This window comes from Lactuca saligna, chromosome 5 (assembly GCF_052625555.1).
Source record: "Lactuca saligna cultivar CGN05327 chromosome 5, ASM5262555v1, whole genome shotgun sequence".
Taxonomy (NCBI): domain Eukaryota; kingdom Viridiplantae; phylum Streptophyta; class Magnoliopsida; order Asterales; family Asteraceae; genus Lactuca; species Lactuca saligna.
Genome location: NC_136421.1, coordinates 16,834,112 through 16,857,609, shown reverse-complemented (window position 1 = coordinate 16,857,609; position 23,498 = coordinate 16,834,112). Strand labels below are relative to the sequence as shown.

Sequence of the window (23,498 nt, the reverse complement as noted above, 5' to 3'; positions counted from 1 at the left end):
ACTTGGATATTATAAAAGGCATGGGAAATGAAGTGTAATGCCCACAAAAAAGTGTAAGGAAGGTTGGGGAAACAAAGGAGAATTCGGGGTTTGAAGTTCATGAAGGTTTTCAGAGCTATTTTAGAAATTAAGGTATGTCTATTCGATTTGAGTTTGATTAAGTTGTTTGAGTAGATTTATAGGATTTGAGTATGTATTTTGGTTCAATCTATGTCTCTTTTCGGCCAAAGAATACTCGAATTTGGTGAAAAACAAATGTTACGTTTTGGTAAAAGAAATAGTAAATTTAAACTTGCTTTATAATAAGTTATTCGAAATTTCATATATGAATATGTTAGTATGAAATGGAGATGATTAATGGTGATTTTATAAATTTTATTTGACATAGTTTTTAAGTTTTACTATGATAAAATGATCGAAAACGTTTTTATTGTTCGGGTAAAGAAGAAAAAAATCTGGATCTTTTGTTGAAACGGTTACCTTGATGTTTCAAATGATAAAATGATATTTACATAAATGGCCCCACTATTGTTGATAAGTTGGCAATTTTAGTTTTCAAAAATAGGTAACAAATATGTTACTTGTGTATCATAACAAAAGATATAAAAATAGCCCCTCCAGTTTTTATAAGTTGACAATTTTTATCATCACGTAAATGGTTGTTATTTTAAAATGTAAATGGTTGTTATTTTAAATTTGCTACTTTATATTGATGTTAATATTACTTATTGTTATTCTTCAAACAAAGTCTTTGTTTTAATGTTTAGTTATTTTGACATTTGAGTATTAAATCTTTTATGTATAAAAACTCATTAAATGAGAATGACGACATGAAAAGAAAATGAAGAAAAAGATAATAATATTTTTATTAAAGTTGTTACGCACATTCTAATTAATATGATGAAATAATTATTGGTTGGCCGAATGAGACATATGTGTGATGGAACTAAAACAAACACATAAGATGTTTATAGGATTAAGCCTTAGAAAATAAATATTGGTTAAACGTAGGTGCATGTCTGCGAGTAACATGACGACATCTAGTTAAGACTAACGCCATCAAGGTGAGTTTTTTTCGTGTTCTGTGGTTGCTCGCACATAAATGTTTATCATATGGTTTATTATGTGGTTTCTGTTTATTTATTGATAGTATGTTTTATGATATGTATGGTTGCGTACGACTATTATTTTGGATTTGTTGTCTACTGTGTGTGTGTGTGTGTGTGTGTGTGTTTGGGACTTGTTTACTGGGAACGGGTGGGGTGTTTAATTGCCGTGAGCATGACGAATGTGTGTGATCGGCGGGGATGAGAATTGAGATTTATACTCATTTCCTTGGATATTTAAAATACTTGAGTACAATGGATGATAAGTTGTCTCAAGGAGAAGCGAAATGAATCTTTGGTTCTTTCTCTAGATAATTAATCGTTCCCGTAAATTATGTCATCGGGTGATATATTTGTTGTATGATTTATTGAACATATATGATAAAACTGTTTTTTTAAGTGATGAACATGTATGTGCAATACGAACTCACTAGGCCCTAGGCTTACCCATTTAGATACTTTAAATGTGCGCAACCAAGAAACTATTTAGCAAGTGGCAGGAAAAAAGTTCAAGGAGAAGGTTTGATCCAGAAGTCGACAGAGGAATTCCGCAAAGACGTAACACCCGACGTTGTTTAGTTGAAGACTTTGTTTTATTTTATTTTGTTTCCGCTGTAGGTTAGTCTATAAGTAAGTGTTTAATTGATCTTGGGAGATGTTGAAACGATTATTTGTTATATAATCTATATATGAAAATTGGGGTGTTACAACTTGGATTAAGAAGAGGGTTGTAGATCTTTCACCTCCTGTGTATTATCGATCAAACTGAGGTATAAAGTTAATACCATGACTTCCTTATACTTACATTTTCTATTAGGAGTGTTTATGGCAATTTTGGGACATTGTGGAGTCATTCTCGAGTTTGAGTTTGTCATAAGGCATTGGTTTCAAATGAGCTGCACTTGACGAGTTGACTATTGACTTTCGTTGACTTTAGGGTTTTTGTGGACTTCGGAGGCCATGGAGGGGTAAAATAGTTTTTTCCTCGTTCACTATTGACTATTAGCTATTGACTTTCGTTCACTAAGCTTCATGCTTACCATGTTGAGTTAAATGTGTTTCAGGTACTTCTGCATATTCCGAGAAGGTGAAGGCACGATTGGACACATCCGTCGGCTTATTAAGATTTAAGGATTTTGGGATACTCTGATTATCGTTTTGATAATAATTTACGATTTATGTCATGACTTGAATTTATGAATAATATTTTTAGAATTAAAATTGAAAAAATTGTATTTAATTTTGAGGCGTTACAAAATTGAACCTTCAAGAAATCGAACCTTGAAAATGTTGACCCCAAAACTCGATTTTGATTGTTACTGAGTGTGTGTTCTTGAGGGTGTAAAAGGTTTTTGATTGTTCTTGAAAGCTCCAAGTGAACGCATAAAGCAATGGCTTTTACTAAATCATTCACATAAGTGTTGAGTAGAAAGGCACGTCAAACAACAGTGGTCTTCATAATCCTACATACACATGACTTGGCATTGGAAACTAGTTAAAACAATTCTAGGTACCAAATAAACAGGTTAAAAGGTACTTCATGTCTCTATGATGCAATATATATATATATATATATATATATATATATATATATATATATATATATATATATATATATATATATATATATATATATTAGGAATGACCATTTAAACCATAACCGATACATTTGTTCGCTTACAGTGACAATAACCTTACATAAGATGTATATATTTATATAAGTTACTAAAGGCTATTACTAATTTACATCAAACAATACACATGTGCATTGAACCAATGTTGCATTGTGCATTGAACACATACTGTTACATATTTTAAAAGCTCAAAACAACTTAATAACAATTCAACGAATTACATGTAATCACAATTTTAATTTATTCAAATGAAGAATTCTTTAAAATGTTTTGTAACTACAATGACATATAGTAACAGCTTCAGTTTAATCGATCGATGTTCTGATCTTTGTATTTGACACTTCAGTAGAATCGATTATTTTTCCAAGCATCACTAATTGCGTAAAATTGATATCTATAAAAATATGAAAATAGTTAATCGAGATTTTGCAATCAACTTCAATCATCTTTACTAGAAAATTCAGTACAATCGATTGATGCTACAGTTTCTGTAATCGCTAATTGTGTTAAATCTAAGGATGTAATCCTTACTTGAGTAGAATCAAAGGATGGAATTCAAGATAATATTTTCTCCAATCAATGTTAAATAGTTTCTGCGTATAAGTTGAATCACAATAGATTTATCGTATTAGTTTGCATCTATGTTAGAAGAAGATTACTATTGATCATATTTTTGAACGAAAAAAATCCACAAAAGTGTACATACACACTGATTTGAAGATTTGGTTGAAAAATAACTAGAAAAAAAATGATTTTTTTTCATGGATATAAATCACTTTGATTTATTTAACAACAGTACATGAGGGTCATTTCTGTCTGGCTCTATACGGATGTTATTGAAACTTATATTGAGCTTAACACATGTTAGATGGCCAAGAACTAACATGGCCTTGTTCTCAAATAAAAGAACATGACCCACAATATTTTGGATGCTTTTTGACGTCCCTTAGTGATTTGCTGGCTTATTTAGTGTGTCCAAAGCATAACCAGTTATAGTTTGATTTCAGGTGAGAAAAGAATTTTTTTCCGATTTGAAAGTCGACATGAATATACTTGATTTTACTTGAAGATCAATGGTTGTTTAAAAAAGCGAAGGAAAAAAAGTTATTCTATCATAAATATACGTGTAAGTGAATTTCGTTTCTCCTCTTTGTTCTATAATGATTTTTGGGTTTAATGAATTTACATTCTTTTTATTTACATATATTTTCTAGTAGTGTTTATTTAGATCCAAACTCAGTAGTGTTTAGATCCAAATTAGTCAGTAGTGTTTAGATCCAAATTAATCAATAACAAACCAGTTTAATCGTGTCTGTTACTCCTTGTGCTATAATGATATTTTTGTTATATATATATATATATATATATATATATATATATATATATATATATATATATATATATATATATATATATATATATAAAACCAACCATTCAACCATTAATAAATTTGTTTTTTTTTTAACTTTTAACAAAAAAAAAATATATTATCCACAGACATAAGTGAACATGTAGATATCAATAGTTTTTCATTCTAACAATTAAAGATCAATATGGACATATCTTTAAGAAAAAAATAATTTTAAAAAATTCAGCCGTGAGTTTTGTTAAATTGTAAATGTTTATATATAAATTAGCACCAACATTGAACTAAAATTTAATTTATTCATATTGTCTAAATTATATATAATTTAATTTTTACAATTTACAATGTGAAATTGATTTACTATTTATTCATATTGTGAACTTGAGCAGATTGGCACCGTGAATCTAAGTAGATTTAAAAAATGAATCTAACCAGATTCACAATGTGAATTTGAAATGAAAATTCATTTTTTATATCAATATGAACATTTGTTTAAAGAGTACAAAAAATATGAATTTTGATATATATTTATAAATTTTTTTGGATAAAAAATAGAACTTAAGTTTTTGAAAAACAAAGAAATGCAGTGGATCTTTTTTTGGAAAAAAAATCCATTTTTTGTATATCAATATAGATCTCTATGTAAAGAGGACGAAAAATCATTAACAATTGTATATTAAGTTTTTATCGATAAAAAACATGGCAAAAAAATTAAACGAAAAAGAATGAAATATGTTTTGTTATAATCCGGTACATGTGCACCAATCGTAAAAATCTACAACCATTCATTTTGTCGTTGATCGCTTCAAATTCTGATGCTTTAGATTGATTATTTGGTTCCTTAATTAATATTGGTTATCTTCTGAACTCTCTCTCCCCCCCCCCCCCCCCCCCCCCCACACACACACACACAAATATATATATATATATATATATATATATATATATATATATATATATATATATATATATATATATTCCTAGACCACAAGCCCATGAAAGACCGATTGACCACAACTATGCCAAACATCCAATTCAGTGAAGTATAAACCTAAGCAATCCAAAATGATAAGGAGGAACTCAACCTGTTTTCTTGAATAAAGCAACATAAAGATTATTTCACGTTTGCATCATTTTAGGAGGGAGACCTGGTTTTACCTCATGTGTCAAATAATAGAGTTAGTGCTCTTGTGTTGAAGGCACGTTTAGTTTAATTGCATGCATAGTCCTTTAGTTATTGCCTGGAGTCAGTTGTTAGTAATTTCTCTAAAATTTAGTCTTTTTGTTAGAAAAAATTAAGCAGAGAAAATTGTTCCAAATCTTGTGTGTTCTTTACTATAACTTGTTGGAGGCTAACCCACTTAAGTATCCTATCAATTTGGTGCTTTAATTTCTGATCTCCCAACCATGCCCCCCAGAAAGATACTACAGCAGACATACCTCCTAAACCAAAAAAGAAGCCAGCTGAGAATCCGTCAGTCCACGTTCAAGCATTTCTCCATATTGCCACCGCCACGAGTACTTAGCTTGAGATCCTCACCACAAACATCGTGAATCTGATCAACATCATGACTAGTCAACCCCATCAACCAGTCGCCACATTCGCCGCCATCAGCACCGCCACTGCCTTCGTTGTTCAATCATAACCCCCGACCACCGAAAATCCGTCTCCATAGCGACGTTTAGTTTAATTGCATGCATAGTCCTTTAGTTATTTCTTGGAGTCAGTTAGTAATTTCTCTAAAATTTAGTCTGTCGGTTAGAAAAAAATAAGTAGAGAAAATTGTTCCAAATCTTGTGTGTTCTTCTTTATTATAACTTGTTGGAGGTTAACCCACTTAAGTGTCCTATCAATTTGGTGCTTTAATTTCTGATCTCCCAACCATGTCCCCCGGAAAGATACTACAGTCGACATACCTCCTAAACCAAAAAAGCAACCAGCTGAGAATCCGTCGGACCACGTTCAAGCATTTCTCCATCTTACCACCGCCACAAGTACTTAGCTTGAGATCCTCACCATAAACATCATGAATCTGATCAACATCATGACCACTCAACCCATCAACCAGTCGCCACATTCGCAACTACTAACACTGCTATTGCCTTCGTTGTTCAATCATAACCCACAACCACCGAAAATCCATCTCCCTACATTTGACAGTTCCAATCCCCTTAATTGGCTCTTTCAAGCCACCAATTACTTTGACTATTAATCCATTTAACCCATCTAACGTCTCTTGTTGGCTCAATTTTACTTTACCGATGAGGTCCTAAGTTGCTACAAATACTTAGCCAACAACTTCTCACTTCATGGCCTGAGTTTTCTCGTGCTCTCGAACTCCGCTTTGGCCCATCATCTTTTGAAAACCACCAAGCCGCCTTGTTCAAACTCCAACAAACCATCACGGTTACTAAGTATGTCATGAATTTTGAACGGTTAATCAATATGGTCGCAAGGTTGCAACTGGACTCATTACTTAATTGCTTTCTTTCTTGTTTACAACCTACTATCCAAAATGTGTTAACCATCCTTAAAACTACTTCCTTCTCCAAAGAAATAGGCATAGCAAAGCTCATGGAAAAAAATTAATTTCTTTCACTTCTCTTATTGTTATCAATCACGTCATGCCTTCCAACCACCAACTCTTTTGCTGACCCCCACCATCAGCTCCTCTGCCTTGGTATCTGCTTCCATCTCTACTTCTATTGGAGTTACCATCTCTGACCTTGAGGACAAGGTCCCATATCAAGGAGATGTCAATGATAAGATCCTATACCATAAGCCTATGAAGGACTCATTGACCACAATTGGGCCAACCTTTCGGTCCAGAAAAGGATCAACCTGACCAACCCAAAATGGTATGGAGGAAATCAACCCATTTTCTGGAATAAAGTAACAAAAAGACTCTTTCACGTCTGCACCATTCAAGGAGGGAGACCTGATGTTTCCTCATGTGTCAAACAATGGAGTTAGTGCTCCTGAGTAGAAGCCACTTTTAGTTTAAGTGCATGCACAATGCTTTAGTTATTGTTTGGAAGTAGTTGTTAGTCATTTCTATAAATTGTAATATTTTTGATAGAAAAAAATTAAATGGAGAAAATTATTCGATAAATACCATAAAAATCAAACATTTTCATGCGTTTTTGAGAAAAACCCTATTATTATTTTTTGGTTGGCTCTGGCCACAAATAGGACATATAGTTATCACTCTAGCCCATTTAACGATTTTCATGGTTAACTCCCATAATTTTTTTTGCAAAGTCAATACTAAAAGTTCAAAATTGATCCCTATAGTTTGAAAAAATTTACACAACATATCAAAAACTCGATTTTATATTTTTTAACTTCTTTATTTTCATTTATTTATTTATTTTTTAATCAAAGCTAAACTTGCTTTTATATTTTATTAATTTTTTTAGTTTTTTGTTTTTTCATTTGTGGTTCTTTTCGTTTTTTTAATATGTTTTTTATTTTTTAACTTCTTTTTTTTTTGTTTTTTCATTTTTTATATTCACTTATTTTGCATATTTTTTTATATATATTTTTTGTTTTTTTTTGTTTTTTCTTTATTTTCGTCTTCTAGGTTTTTTAGAAAACTAAAAACGCTCAAACACCAAAAATTATTCATACACTTTACACTTTCTAAAAAATATCAAAAAAAGTTATTAAATTGATGAAAAACAAAACGTAACAAAAATACGAAAAAAACAAAAAAATACGAAAAATATAAAAAAAACTATTCATACACTTTAAACTTTTTGATAAATATCAAAATAAGTTATTAAAATGAAGGAAAAAAACCCCTAAGAAAAATGAAAAAAAAAAACTAAAAATATAAAAAATGCTAAAAATATAAAAACAAGTTTAATTTTGTGTAAAAAATAAAAATAAATAAAAATGAAAAAGTTAAAAAAAACATAAAACTGAGTTTTGAACATGTTTTGTAAAATTTTGCAAACCATAGGAACCAAATATGAATTTTTAGAACTAATTTTGCAAAAATAATAATAATAATAATAATAACGGAGTGAACAATGAAAATCGTTAAAAAAGCTAGAATGATAACTCTATATCGTATTTGTGGCAAGGAAAAAAAAATATTAGGGTTTTTTTTTCTTTTCTCAAAAACACATAAAAATATTAGGGTTTTTTTTTTCTTTTCTCAAAAACACATGAAAATGTTGTGATATTTATAGTATTTGCCCAAAATTATTTCAAATCTTGTGTGTTCTTCTTTACTCTATCTTGAGTTTAGTCTACTTATGGGTTATATATGAAAAATAAGTTTATAAGCGCTGTTCTTCTGTTGCATCCTATAATGGATGTATATCTGTAACTCAAAGTCAAAAAAGCCAAAAGAGGAATACGACCCTTCAAGGACATAATTTTCTTTTTTACTTCCTGTTGCATTTTCATGAACTGGTTATTAATATTTTTATTTATATATTTATTAAAGTTTAATTATTTTGAAAACATACTCGACTAATATATATATATATATATATATATATATATATATATATATATATATATATATATATATATATATATATATATATATATATATATATATATATTCAAAATAATTGAACTTTAATAAATAAAAGGGATAATCACTTAAAAGAGTAATATATTGTTTGATTGGTACACATTTGGTCACTGAATTTATTTTTTGTTCACATTTACCCTTTCAACTTGTTAAACTGTACACATTCAATTTTTATGATCAATTATTTCAGTTAACCGATAAAAATGTTTTAATAAGGTAATATATTTCTAATTTTGAACACATTTAGTCCTTAATATTTTTGTACGCATTTAATCCTAAATTTTTTTGTTGCAAAATAATTTACTTTTGTTTTTCTACTCATTCAATACTTATGAATATTTTTTTTAAGTTTTTCTCATAACATCTTACATGGAACAATCATTAACGAGGTGTTTCAGGCTTTTTGATGCTTATATTCATCGCTATCTCGACTACTTGGTTGCTTAGGTCATGTGTTTTAAACGTCATAACTTTTTCATACTATCTCGGATTTTAACGATCTTTATATCTATGTGTTTGTATTTTAATCTACTACAACTATCGTTTAATTACTTTCGTTAAAAAGTAATATATTTTTTAGTTACGATCTTTATATTCATATGTTTTTTATGAATATATGGATGTTTTTTTTATGAAATCGTAAGTAAAAACATATTATATTTTAACCGGAGAAATCTTAACGAAAATTATAGCAGACTTAAAAAACGAACACGTAGATATAAAGATATTTAAAATCAGATAATGTATGAAGAAGTTACGACGTTTGGAATACAAAACCTAAGCCTAACCAAGAGACCTATGCAACCAAACAGTCGAGGCTGCAATAGACATAAGCATCAACAACCCCAAATACCTCATCAATCAGGGACAAACACATGATTTGGTAGTAAGAGTTGCCAGTCCGTAGTAGGTGTTGTTGGTAAGTAGAAAAAAGAAAAAAAAATATCAAATAATTTACACTTCGTACAGAAAAAGCAGGGGTTGTCAGTGCCACTGCGGGCACACAAAGAGAACCGTCTCTGTCATCAATGATAGTCTCATGTTAGATGTCGTGAGAAAAACCCTAAATAAATAATTCATAAGTACTGAATTGGTACAAAAACAAAAAATGACTTATTTTGTAACAAAAAACTATTAAGGACTAAATGTGTACAAAAATATTAAGGATTAAATATGTACAAAAAGAGAAATATATTACCTTAATAAGTCATTTTTTCCGGCTAACCTGGAGTAACAGGTTATAAGGACCAGATGTGTACAATTTAACAAGTTGAAAGGGTAAATATAGTCGAAAAAAAAACTCAGTGACCAAATGTGTATAAATCAAAAAATATATTACTCTTTTAAATCATTATCCCTACATAAAACTAATAATAACAGCTAACTAGTATATATGAAAAAAGATGAAAATTCATGAAAAAGTAACAAATTAAAAAAGAAAGTTACATCTTTGAATATATATATATATATATATATATATATATATATATATATATATATATATATATATATATATAACAAATTGAATATCTATCACAAATTACAACCATAACAATATAACAATTATATTCCACTTTAAGGTTTAAATACATGGTTCATACAGATAATATATAAATATACTTTAAAAGATGGGAAAATATCACTAACTAGATAAAACTAGGTTGTTTGAAATACATAAACATTTCCTTTTGTTAAAAGTTGGTTCAATGATCATCTGAGAATACATGAAGTTTGAGGGTTAACACAAAGATTTTTGAGAGATAGGTTTTTTGCTATCCGTAGTAATAATACTTTTAAAATGTCTGAAAAGTATTTCATTTATAGATAAAAACATGTTTTAAAATGTTCGATAAAACGAGAAACTGAATCCGTTGTTTCTAGATAAGTATTCTAGTTAATGTCTATAGTGATTCTTGTAACCATGCTATGTGAACATATATAACCCCTTACGACACTTCATCAGATGTCGTGGATAAATACTTAAGATAATTATCGACCATTTTGATTGATCTTTCGATGTTGTAGCTAGCAACCGCAAGTGGGGGTGTCAACCCGTATGGATGTATACATACGTATCTCACTCCATAGATTAACCGTTATAGCCGAGAGGTTATACTAAACGGTTAAACTTATGTGATAAATAGTGTGTCAATATAAATGTCATTAACTAAGATATACGATAGAGTTTTACTAGAAAAGCTTAGTAAGATCGATGTATCCTTAAAAGTGTAAACTACTCGCTTAAATTGATAGTGAGTTTCTCAAGTGCGTAAATAAATTCCAACATATGAGTTTTATAATTTATACACATTTATTTAACATAAGTACAAATCTATACATGATAAAGGAAAAATAATGCAAGGTTGGCAAACATTTGTAACATGTATTTTTTATACGCATTATTTTGTAAAATCATAATATTCTAATAATTTATAATGTATGACATCCATCATAAAATTTATCTTTTTGGTTATACATACGTATGTCGCTCTGAAGAGTAAGGGTTATAGCCGAAAGGGTATACTAAGTAGTTAAACTTAAGTGATGAATAGTGTCTTAGTATAAAAGTCATTAAATAGGATATACGGTAAAGTTTTACTATAAAAGCCAAGTAAGATCAATGTATCTTTAAAAGTGTAAACTACTCGTTTAAATAGGTTGTAAGTTTCTCAAGAGCGCGAATAAATTCCAACATATAAGTGTATACATGATAAAGTTAAAATAATGCAAAGTTGGAAAAGATTTGTAACATGTATTTTTTATACATATTATTTCGTAAAATCATAATATTCTTATGATTTATAATTTTTGACATCCATCATATAAGTTATCTTTTCTAGTTATAACATATTTTAAACCACTTTGACATTCGTATGTCATGATAAAAACTAGTTATGATATATTATTTTGACGAAATATCGATGTAAACTTGATATGAGTTTAAAATATATTTTCATAATCTATCTACGTTTTTCATATATATTCTCCCGAAAAATAATAAAAAAGTCCAAAGGGTGCCGTTAGCACTCACATTTTGTAGCATAATTTCGAATTAACTAAATTTAGGATTTTATCTGGGAACACAACGAGAACACGACAAAAAAAAAAGATAAAAAGAAAAGAAAAGAAAAAAAAAAGAGTTGGGGATCGACACTCACATTGGCAGTAGCTAGGTAGTAATGGTGTCGCAAGGTTGGTGTTGACTGATGGTTTGCTTACGGTGCCAGCCTCCTGTTGTCACCGTTCCTTCTTCTGTTTTGCAAGAATGAGAGAGGGAGAGAAAGGGGAAGCAATGGATAGTGGACGGTGGATGGTGATAGGTGGTTGGAGAGTGCTAGAACATGGCCCTGTGACCTAACCCAGTAAGGCTACATCTTTCTAACAATTGCATATAAATAAAACATAGCAAATCCAAATATCATACATCAAACATATTAAACTTACATTGTTTTACATCTTATTCATGTTCTTGAAATGCACAAAAGATACAATATTGAGTAAATTTCCAAATTACATCAAAATAATCTTGAATCCGCACTCCATTAACCTGCTTATTGATTCCATGAGAATACAAATCGTTTGAAAAGCGTGAACATAAAATATGCTGGTGAGTTCATAAGTATTTTGTACAAAAATCTATGCTAGCTGGAAAACAAGCAAATCCCATATTTTCTTATCTAATGGTTGTGAGTGTTGTTTCAAATCAAGTATAATTGCATGTGTGTATTAGTTTGTTGCTTCTCGAAATCGTATAAAATCCTTTTCCCCAAAAAATCATAAATTTTCTAATGTATTAAATGGTAGAACTAAAACCATAAGACTTGTGTGGTAAAAGCTTTTTCGGTGTATCCAACATTAGTTCTTTATAATCGAAAGGTGTAACTTGTGCAAAGTTCTTAATAAAAATTGTTATATTCTTAGTGAGTTGTTATAACCATACTAATGTGACGGAGTGCCTGTTCTGACGTTCTTTAGACGTCTGTTTCGTTTAAGACATTTGTCACCCTAGACTGGCCGGTCTAGCTGTAGCAAACAACGAAGGTGCGAAGGTGTCAACCCTATATAGATCTATACACAAAATCCCACTCCCCCTCTAAGAGAATTTGGTTATAACTCTTACAAGACTTTTAGCGTACATGTAACACCTGGTTCCTGGTACGTATTTTAAATTAAGCATTTTGGGATTTTGGCCTGGGACTCGGCGAGTTGGTGGCCCAACTCGTCGAGTAGGAGCGAATTGGACCCGTGGGTCAAGTGGCTGACTCGACGAGTCCGTGCTGTCTGGACAAAAACTCTAATATGAGGGTTTGCACCCTATATAAAAACATTAACTCGGCCTCCCTTGTCCCTAACACTCTCCTAGAGCTGCATATCAAAACCCTAGCCGTATATGTGTGTGTTAACGCCATTTTGGTGCTTTTATTGACTTGTGAAGCTTGGAAGGAGGAAGAGGAGCGTGAGTATTCGACTTGGGGCTTGTGGATCCAGAAATCGCATTCCATTTTCATCTTAATCAAGGTAAAATTCTCATGCTTTGGTCTTTCATTTGGTTGTTCATCTTTAGAATGTGGATCTTGTGTGCATTTAGGGCTTTTCAAGCCATTTTCGGATTTAAGGAGTGTTATGTGGACTTTAGCTCCAAATCTGGGCCTTAAGAGGGGTGTCATGGCATAAAGGGTCCAACTTTAGGGCCATGAGAGCCCCATGCACATTGTAAGACCAAAAAACGCACAGGAAGTAAAGCAAAGATCATAGATTCTAAGTCTACAACGTCTTAGTCACATCTAACCGTAAAGTATCCACTTAGCAACTATTACCCTACTAGTAACGACCCTTTTAGTTCTCACGGAATACTCCTATAGTATTCTTTGTCTAATGTTTTTGTAGTAGTGTTGGTAAGTTTTCAGACTTGTTGCAACACCACAAGCATCCTTAGGCACATGCTAGTCACTCCTAGGAAGATGTAGTTGATCAGGCTACATCCACCCAGATTTGACTATATGTATCTATGCCTAATTCTGTTGTTCAACAATTTGAATACTTTTGTTATGTTCTAGTATGATACTGACCATGTGTATCGAGTGGATGTTTATATATACTCCGTTAAATATTTTATTACTTAAAAGTATATATTCTTAGTCAGAGTGTTTTAATCCTAAAGTGTTTATAGCTCATATATCTTTTATCGAGAACGGCGGAATACGTTCTGGGGTGGAGGACATCATGTACAGTATCATAACAATGCATAATAGTAAGGACAAGTAACAACATCCATTGCATTAGTATAATAATTGTAATACAAACGTGTTCTGTACAGATAGACAACAAAGTATAATCAAAATAAAAGATGAGTCTTCTATATATATATATATATATATATATATTCTCCATCTTCTCAGCTGCATCTGTACCTGCCTACTGATGACTTGAGGATACAAGTTATTTTGAAAACGAGTATCAGCATAAAGCTGGTGAGTTCGTAAGTATTTAGTGTCATTTCTTGTATAAAAGTGTTTAAAACCATGTAATACAACAATTGTTATCAAGTTTTGAAAATAGTGTGAACCCTACAAAATCCTATATTTTCTGGCGAAAGTAGTCTTTTACCAAAACTCGGGTATTTAAGGTTGATCCTTTGAAATGTAAGAGTTTTCCCAGTGAAAATGTCAGTGTGAAAATATAGTTTTAAATTTCGTTCATATAAAGAAATTTGAAGAATAGAGTTTTACCCCAGCAGTGTCACTGCCGGCTAGATGTAATAGAGATGTAAACTCCAGATAGTATTAAATGTGTACACACCCTGGGAAGTCTGTTTTTACCTTTAATTCTTAATATGTTAATTAAGGTCTGAATGTGAATTCGTATGTAACCATGCTGAGTTACAGTAGTATAACAGTTGACCCTCCAGGTCACATGTAGCGTAGTGATGTTTTGTCATCCATGGGCCTAGTCGGCTTGGACTGTAGCTAGCATTTGGGATGTGGGAGTGCCTGTCCCGTATAGATCTATACACATAGTGTTCGCTCTCCCTCCAGGAGGCTCTGGTTACACGACGATCGCATAGCAAAGTGTCGCATCGAGAAGTAGTGCATGACATTCTAATTTAGTATATTCTCTAGTATAGTATATACTTTTCTCTTCATGTAGTATATAGTTTCTCTTCGTATAGTGTTTAGTGTTCACTTCGTATAGTGCTTAGTGTTCTCTTTGTATAGTGTTTAGTACGTATAGACTCATAACTGTACTGACTGTAGTGACTATCATAGTAGTAATAGTAATGAGTGGAAACCTTTAACTATACTATTATAGTTAAGTAGATATGTTAGTTGAATGCCTTTCATACACAAAGGTGTTGAAATGAAGCGAAGACTTTTATATCCAACACAAATATTGTAACATCCCGGAATCGCAAGAGTAGAGTTGAAGGGCTAAAAGTGTAAGTTTCGGGGGGTGACTCGGCGAGTCCATGGATAGACTCGGCGAGTCAGGTCGCGACTATGGTCGCATATCAAGTGGCCTGCTCGGCGAGTCCAAAGATGGACTCGGCGAGTAGGTGTTGTAAGGAGAAAACCCTAATTTTCGGGGTTGAGCCCTATATAAAGAGCATTATGCCCCTCCACAACCTCCCTTATTCCCCCTTTGAGTCCCAGAAACCCTAAATTCGTGGAGAGTCCCATTGTTGAGCAAATTAGAGCTTGGAGAGGTGTTGGTTGAAGAAATCATGAAGGAGAAGTGGCTTGGATCAAAGGGCTTTGCTTGGATTCGAGTTTCATTGCTGTTGAGGCATCCTTTGGAGGTAATACTTTCGTTCATGGGCTGTGTTTTCCTAGTTTCTCATTTTGGGGTTGTGTGGGGAGCTTGGTTGTGTGGCATCTTGATGTTTGGAGGATGGATCTGAGGTTGCTACCTCAGATCTGGAGTGGAGAAGATCTTAAGAGCATTAAAGCCCACGTTCTTGTGTTGTTAATGGAGCTACCATGTCCCAAACCTTGGTTCTAAGGTGAATAAGGCCTAGATCTCTTTAGATTCACGTAAAGTTTGCTACTTTACGTGATGGATGGATTGTAGGAGGTTGGATCTATGTTTTGGATCAATTGCATGGCCTGAGATGCTTCTTTATGGATTCAGACCAGTGGTACTCGACGAGTCACATGGGTGGACTCGACGAGTTGGAAGAACAACTCGGCGAGTAGGTTGAAGATAGCCTTGGACTCGGCGAGTCTTGTCGAGGAGTCCCAATATTTCTGGTTGAGTCGAGGAATCGGTGAGTCAAGGGATGACTCGGTGAGTTGGGTGCGAGTGGACTCAGAGTTGTTGGACTCGATGAGTCCTGGGGCGACTCGGCGAGTTGGGTCGCTGATTGAAGGAAGTTCTGAGCATAAGGACTCGGCGAGTCATCAGGTTGACTCGGCGAGTAGGGTCAGTCAGGGTTGACTTTGACTTGTCCAAGGTTGACCAGTTATCTTCCAGGGGTATTTTGGTAATTAAGGGTATTTATTGAGTTGTATGTTTTGATGTTTAGTGGAGGAGTTCGTGTCAGAGTTCGGAGTAGCGGGATCGTATCCTTTCAGCCGGCAGTTTCGAGGTGAGTTATCCTCAATATATCAACAGGGTCTAAGGTACCAAGGCCGGCCCTTTATTGGATTGAGATTCGGATATGGGTATTATGTTATTGTTTGATGTGTCTGCATCCTGGTAGCTAGGATGGTACATGCTAGGAGACCTTGTTAAGGTCAGTTCCCCGATATATATAAAGTGATGCTATGCTAGTGACCGGTTAGGTCGGTAACCTGGGTAGGGTAATGATATGCTATGTGATCTGTTTGTTCGGTTTGTTGGCTATGACTGTGATATGATTGTATGTTTTATGCACATGGTTGTTTTGACTAGAGATGGGTTGAGGCGGGTCCTGCTTTGTGCTGTAGGCCAAGATACCCAGGGCGGAACGGTTATTCCAAAGGTCCAGCGAGCGGTCCGGATGGACTGTAGGCCCCACGAGGGCGGACCAGACGTGCCGAGGCTCGGAGAGTGGACCGGGCTGACTGAAGGCCCGATGCGGGCGGACCAGTCACACTGCAGACTCAGAGAGTGGACCAGGTGGGTTGAATGCCCGATACGGGCGGACGAACGCCACTGTAGACTCGAAGGACATGACTAGACCTGGAGGATGGATCCGGTGGACTGAAGGCCCGATACGGGGGACCAGTCACACAGTAGACCCGATATGCATGGTTGTTCTATGTTCTGTTCTGTTATGTATGTTTTATATGTTATGGGCCGGAAGGCAATATGTTTTGGACCGGAAGGTCGTAGCCTGGAAGGGCGTATATGTGGTTAGTATTTTGGGGGTATCTCACTAAGCTTTCGGGCTTACAGTTGTGGTTTAATGTTTTTCAGGTTCTTCAGGAGACCGTGGCAAGGCGAAGGTGCGATCGTACCGCTCCTCATGATTTTGTAGCAATGTGATTCTGGGGATACTCTAAATGATTTGTATTGAAAACCTTTTTGTAAACAATTTAATGAAAATCGGGTGGTTTTTGAAAAATTTAAATTAGTTGTATTTTTCGGATGTTACAAGTTGGTATCATAGTCTTGGTTTGAGTGAATTGGAGGAACACTTGTGTGAATCCAGTCTCAAATCGAGGAGGGTTTTCAAAAGAGAATTTAAAATGGTTTTCAAAATAAGTAAAGGAGGACGTGGAGGTACGATCAGCCGGAGCCAGTAAGTAACCCCAAAATACCATACATGACAATTGTTTTATTGAGCTTTGATAGAACAACATGCTAGAGTTAGGCTAGGGATCTTCAGGATTTCTTGATGAGTTGTCTGATTTATGGTGCCTTCTAGCCTAGGGTTCCTGGTGAGAGATTTCTTGTGTTCCTCTAGTTGTGAGGATAAAGTGTTGTTATGTATGTCGCTAGAGTGTTGTGGAAGTACTTCATACAAGTATGGGTAGGTGTGGAAGGTAGTATGGGCCCGTACTACTGAAAGCACGGACTCATACGCGTATCAGGGAAACCATGACCTCTAGGGTTGGGTTGAGGGCTGGTTCCCGGGATAGTGGAATATGTCTGAGATTTTGGTGTTTTATTTTCAGTATGGAGATTTCAGGGCACGCTGGGAGTGGATCCGGGTCAGGATCAAGAGCAGGAGAGGGAGTTCCGGGTGGGTCTGTACAACCCGAGGTTGTCAGTCAGATGAGTACGCACGAGTTGGATGTGAGGATTCGTGAGATCCTGCATGATGAGGTTGCTGCATTGTTTCGGGCTGAGCTGCCGGAGTTGTTTGGGTCGATCAAGACCGCCATGGTGGAGTATTTTGATGAGCGCTACGCGGCTCTCACAGAGACGGCTGCCGCGTCGGCTATAACAGCTGTAGCAGCGGTAGGGGGAGGAGCTAGTAGAGGTTTTCAGTATCGGGACTTCGATAATACGAAGCCTCCCACTTTTGATGGAGTTCAGGATCCGATCGTTGCTATGAGATGGTTATCAGATGTGGAGGGATGTTTCTTCATGTGTTCATGCCCTGCTGATCAAAGGGTGAGGTGTGCTCTGAACCTGTTAAGGCTCGGGGAAAAGGATTGGTGGAGATTGACCATGGGGTCGTACTCGGATGCGCAGAGAGCTGCGATTTCATGGGATCGGTTCAGAGAGATGTTCAGCACTCGTTATGTTCCGCAGGTCGAGAGGGATATGTTGGCTCAAGAGTTCTTGGAGCTGAAACATGATTCGGAATTGGTGATGGAAATCACCAGGATGTTTACTGAGAGGGCGATGTTTTGCCCTGAGTTCGATTCGGAGTAGGCTCAGATGTCCTGATATCTGAGTATGCTAAAGAGAGACATCAGACAGTTTGTGTCTGCGCAGAGGTGCGAGACTTTTCTGGAGTTGCAGGAGGCCACCAGGCGGCGTGAGTTAGAGATTGAGTTGCAGATGCGTGAGCTGAGGCAAGCTCCGGTTCAGTCGCAGGCGGCGACGAAACGGTCTAAGACCGTTGATTCCAGGATGGGAGATCAAGGTAGCCACGTCTGTGGAAAGTGTGGAAGGGATCACGCCGGAGTTTTTCGGTCCGGTGGAGCATGCCGCAACTGCGGAAGGGAGGGACACTATGCGAGGGATTGTCGGCAGTCGGTGCCGGTTCGGGATTTGAGGATATGCTATCATTGTCATCAGGTTGGACATTTGAAGGTCAACTGTCCATAGCTTGCTGCAGGACCGGTACAGGCTCCAGCACCGGCTACGTTGAGGATCATAGGTGGAGATCAGGGTGGAGCGGAGCCCCGAAGGGCTTAGGGTCGTGTTTTTCAGCTTGCTGCTGCGGGTACGTTTCTTTCTGTTGTTTTTGATCATTTATGATTATTGTGGAGTATTGTTATCTGCTAATTTCGTTGGTTGGTTATGGAATTGCGTTTCGGGTTTTCGTGTGGTATCCGTTGTTCCTTGAGGGTTTGGTGAGTTGTGATCGAGATTTCGTTTTGGTATCCTTTGTTCCCTGGAGGATCGATATGGTTATGGATTAGTACTTCGAGCTATCGTTGATTATCTTTGCGAGGATTGGTGGCGGATGCGGCGTTGGTTTGAAGGCCGGGTAGATTCTGCAGTCCGAGGAATGGATATTTGAAGATTGGGAGCGGGTTGTTCAGTGTGGAAACATGATTTTTTATGAAAGTTGTTAGCGCTGGTGAGAAACATTTTGAGTGTAAGTGTTGATTTTCTGCAAGGTTGCTTTGGGAGATCGGTGATGGCGACTGGTGATTAATTGTCAGTGTCTTAAGTGGGGGAGAATTGGAAATTCTCCGGATGATCGTTGGGCCTGAGAGGCTGTTTAGCTGCTTGGGGAATTGAGCGGTATTTCTATCAGCCGAGAGCAGGCTCGTATGGGTGAGTAACAGGCATGCGGGGCGGAATACAGACCTAGAGCAGTTGATTGTGGAAGGCATGGGGGCAGGCCAGGATCGAGTATGTATGATGGAGATAGAGTTCGGAACCCCTAGAGGGCTAGAACGGTACGCACGGAAGGTTTCCCGAAGGGATAGTTCGGAATGATGAATGCTAGTTGAGTGGTCCGGATAGACTGAAGGCCGGTAGGCGTACCAGTCAGGCCGAAGGCTCGGAGAACGGTCCAGTCAGATTGGCTGAAGGTTCTGAGAGTGGTCCAGATTGGCTGAAGGCATGGGGAGGCGGTCCAGTCATGCTGAAGACTCTACGAGTACTGTTGGATCGGTTCGAGGTTATGGGTTGCGTATGTTGCAGTGTGATTACATTGGGAGGTCTGGCCCCGGTTAGCGATCTTGAGCAGCGAAGGTAGTGCATGGGCTTGAGAGTCCCTGCGATGAGAGTTAGAGTAGTGGTGATGTATGGATGAAGGGTGCGCTTTAAGGAGATGGTGTAGCGTGGGGTGAGCACCATAGTACCTGTCTTGGTGATATGGCAGACGAGTGGTTTCCTTGGTAAGGAAAGAGGGAGGAATGGAATTCCGAAAGGAAGTGCAACTCACGGAAGTGAAAGCGGCAATGTGGAGTTATGATTGGAGTGGTCCGACGATGGTTTTGAGTAGCGTGTTGCGGATATGGAATAAAAGCTCATTCGACTTGAAATGTCTGCTCAAGGCGCGAAAGTAATTCCGCAGGCGTAGAGCCAGGGAGAAGGGTTCGGAAGAGATGCAGGGAGAGAGTTTTGGGCTCTCAGTGAGATTCTGATCAGGGTTTTGAGTATGTATTAGCGGTTCATCCTGGAAGGATATTTGAGGATATCATCAGTGTATCAGGTTTTCCAAACCTGAGGGTGCTAGAGCTAAATCAGTAGGTGTGTGTGATTGCGAGCGGAGAACTCGGGGGAGTTGCTCCGGAATTGAAGAATGGGTCTTTCTGTCGTCATGGGTAATTCTCGGTTGTTGAGTGCGGCTATCGGAGGGTACAGCTAGTGCCCGGGTTGAGTAGGTGGTTGGGACACCGTATGGAAAGAGAAAGTGAGCTTCTGGTTTCTATGGTTGTGCCTTGAGGGACTGGGTTCGGTCAAGGTTAGGCGGCGCGTCGTGGGAAGTAATTTGAAGATGAGATGTCGTAGGCTTCGAGGACGAAGCCTAATTTAAGTGGGGGAGAATTGTAACATCCCGGAATCGCAAGAGTAGAGTTGCAGGGCTAAAAGTGTAAGTTTCGGGGGGTGACTTGGCAAGTCCATGGATAGACTCGGCGAGTCAGGTCGCACTAAAAGTGTAAGTTTCGGGGGGTGACTCGGCGAGTCCATGGATAGACTCGGCGAGTCAGGTCGCGACAATGGTCGCATATCAAGTGGCCTACTCGGCGAGTCCAAAGATGGACTCGGCGAGTAGGTGCTGTAAGGAGAAAACCCTAATTTTCGGGGTTGAGCCCTATATAAAGAGCATTATGCCCCTCCACAACCTCCCTTATTCCCCCCTTGAGTCCCAGAAACCCTAAATTCGTGGAGAGTCCCATTGTTAAGAAAATTAGAGCTTGGAAAGGTGTTGGTTGAAGAAATCTTGAAGGAGATGTGGCTTGGATCAAAGGGCTTGGATCAAAGGGCTTTGCTTGGATTCGAGTTTCATTGCTGTTGAGGCATCCTTTGGAGGTAATACTTTCGTTCATGGGCTGTGTTTTCCTAGTTTCTCATTTTGGGGTTGTGTGGGGAGCTTGGTTGTGTGGCATCTTGATGTTTGGAGGATGGATCTGAGGTTGCTACCTCAGATCTGGAGTGGAGAAGATCTTAAGAGCATTAAAGCCCCTGTTCTTGTGTTGTTAATGGAGCTACCATGTCCCAAACCTTGGTTCTAAGGTGAATAAGACCTAGATCTCTTTAGATTCACGTAAAGTTTGCCACTTTACGTGATGGATGGATTGTAGGAGGTTGGATCTATGTTTTGGATCAATTGCATGGTCTGAGATGCTTCTGTATGGATTCAGACCAGTGGTACTCGACGAGTCACATGGGTGGACTCGACGAGTTGCTTGAAGATGGCCTGGAACTCGACGAGTTGGAAGAACAAGTCGGCGAGTAGGTTGAAGATAGCCTTGGACTCGGCAAGTCTGTTCTTGGACTCAGCGAGTCTTGTCGAGGAGTCCCAATATTTCTAGTTGAGTCGAGGAATCGGTGAGTCAAGGGATGACTCGGTGAGTTGGGTGCGAGTGGACTCATAGTTGTTGGACTCGACGAGTCTTGGGGCGACTCGGCGAGTTGGGTTGCTGATTGAAGGAAGTTCTGAGCATAAGGACTCGGCGAGTCATCGGGTCGACTCGGCGAGTAGGGTCTCTCAGGGTTGACTTTGACTTGTCCAAGGTTGACCAGTTGTCTTCTAGGGGTATTTTGGTAATTAAGGGTATTTATTGAGTTGTATGTTTTGATGTTCAGTGGAGGAGTTCGTGTCAGAGTTTGGAGCAGCGGGATTGTATCCTTTCAGCCAGCAGTTTCGAGGTGAGTTATCCTCACTATATCAACAGGGTCTAAGGCACCAAGGCCGACCCTTTATTGGATTGAGATTCGGATATGGTTATTATGTTATTGTTTGATGTGTCTGCATCCTGGTAGCTAGGATGGTACATGCTAGGAGACCTTGTTAAGGTCAGTTCCCCGATATATATAAAGTGATGCTATGCTAGTGACCGGTTAGGTCGGTAACCTGGGTAGGGTAATGATATGCTATGTGATCTGTTTGTTCGGTTTGTTGGCTATGACTGTGATATGATTGTATGTTTTATGCACATGGTTGTTTTGACTAGAGATGGGTTGAGGCGGGTCCTGCTTTGTGCTGTAGGCCAAGATACCCAGGGCGGAACGGTTATTCCAAAGGTCCAGCGAGCGGTCCGGATGGACTGTAGGCCCCACGAGGGCGGACCAGACGTGCCGAGGCTCGGAGAGTGGACCGGGCTGACTGAAGGCCCGATGCGGGCGGACCAGTCACACTGCAGACTCAGAGAGTGGACCAGGTGGGTTGAATGCCCGATACGGGCGGACGAACGCCACTGTAGACTCGAAGGACATGACTAGACCTGGAGGATGGATCCGGTGGACTGAAGGCCCGATACGGGGGACCAGTCACACAGTAGACCCGATATGCATGGTTGTTCTATGTTCTGTTCTGTTATGTATGTTTTATATGTTATGGGCTGGAAGGCAATATGTTTTGGACCGGAAGGTCGTAGCCTGGAAGGGCGTATATGTGGTTAGTATTTTGGGGGTATCTCACTAAGCTTTCGGGCTTACAGTTGTGGTTTAATGTTTTTCAGGTTCTTCAGGAGACCGTGGCAAGGCGAAGGCGCGATCGTACCGCTCCTCATGATTTTGTAGCAATGTGATTCTGGGGATACTCTAAATGATTTGTATTGAAAACCTTTTTGTAAACAATTTAATGAAAATCGGGTGGTTTTTGAAAAATTTAAATTAGTTGTATTTTTCGGATGTTACAAATATATATGATATATAACTAAGAATTCAACGACAGTCGGATAGATAACAGATTACGCTAAGTCCACAATCAAACAAGAACATGAAAAAAAGTGAGCTATCAGTTCTAAGTCCTTCAATCCTTACTTATATAAATATATTAGTGCATCTATGATTTGAAAACAAAAAAAGTTTTGAAAGTATTGGAAAAAAAGTTTTTAGCACAGTTAAACATGAAAATAAGTTTGATAAACATTTAAAACAACTTTACTGGCATAGTAATTTGAAAATATAGAGAATCCTTTTGATAACAAGTTGTAAATCACATATGATTAGTACTATAGCTTGTTTGGTTCAACTTGTATTCCCCCATAAAACGTATTAAAACTTTGAAAAGGTTGATATAGGGGGTATGAACTCACCTGTAGTGAGTGACGTGACAGTA

The 23,498-nt window shown here is 37.0% G+C and overlaps 1 long non-coding RNA gene across 2 annotated transcripts; it reads left to right on the top strand.

Moving 5' to 3' along the window:
* Positions 1 to 3,752: 3,752 nt before the first annotated feature.
* On the top strand, positions 3,753 to 23,038 carry LOC144997737 (uncharacterized). Of its 2 annotated transcripts, none has more exons than XR_013659923.1 (3): positions 3,753 to 3,866; positions 13,092 to 13,174; positions 22,897 to 23,038. It is a non-coding gene; the product is annotated as an uncharacterized LOC144997737 (long non-coding RNA). The 2 variants fall into 2 exon arrangements; XR_013659922.1 differs by lacking the exon at positions 22,897 to 23,038 and adding an exon at positions 17,054 to 17,209.
* Positions 23,039 to 23,498: the final 460 nt, after the last annotated feature.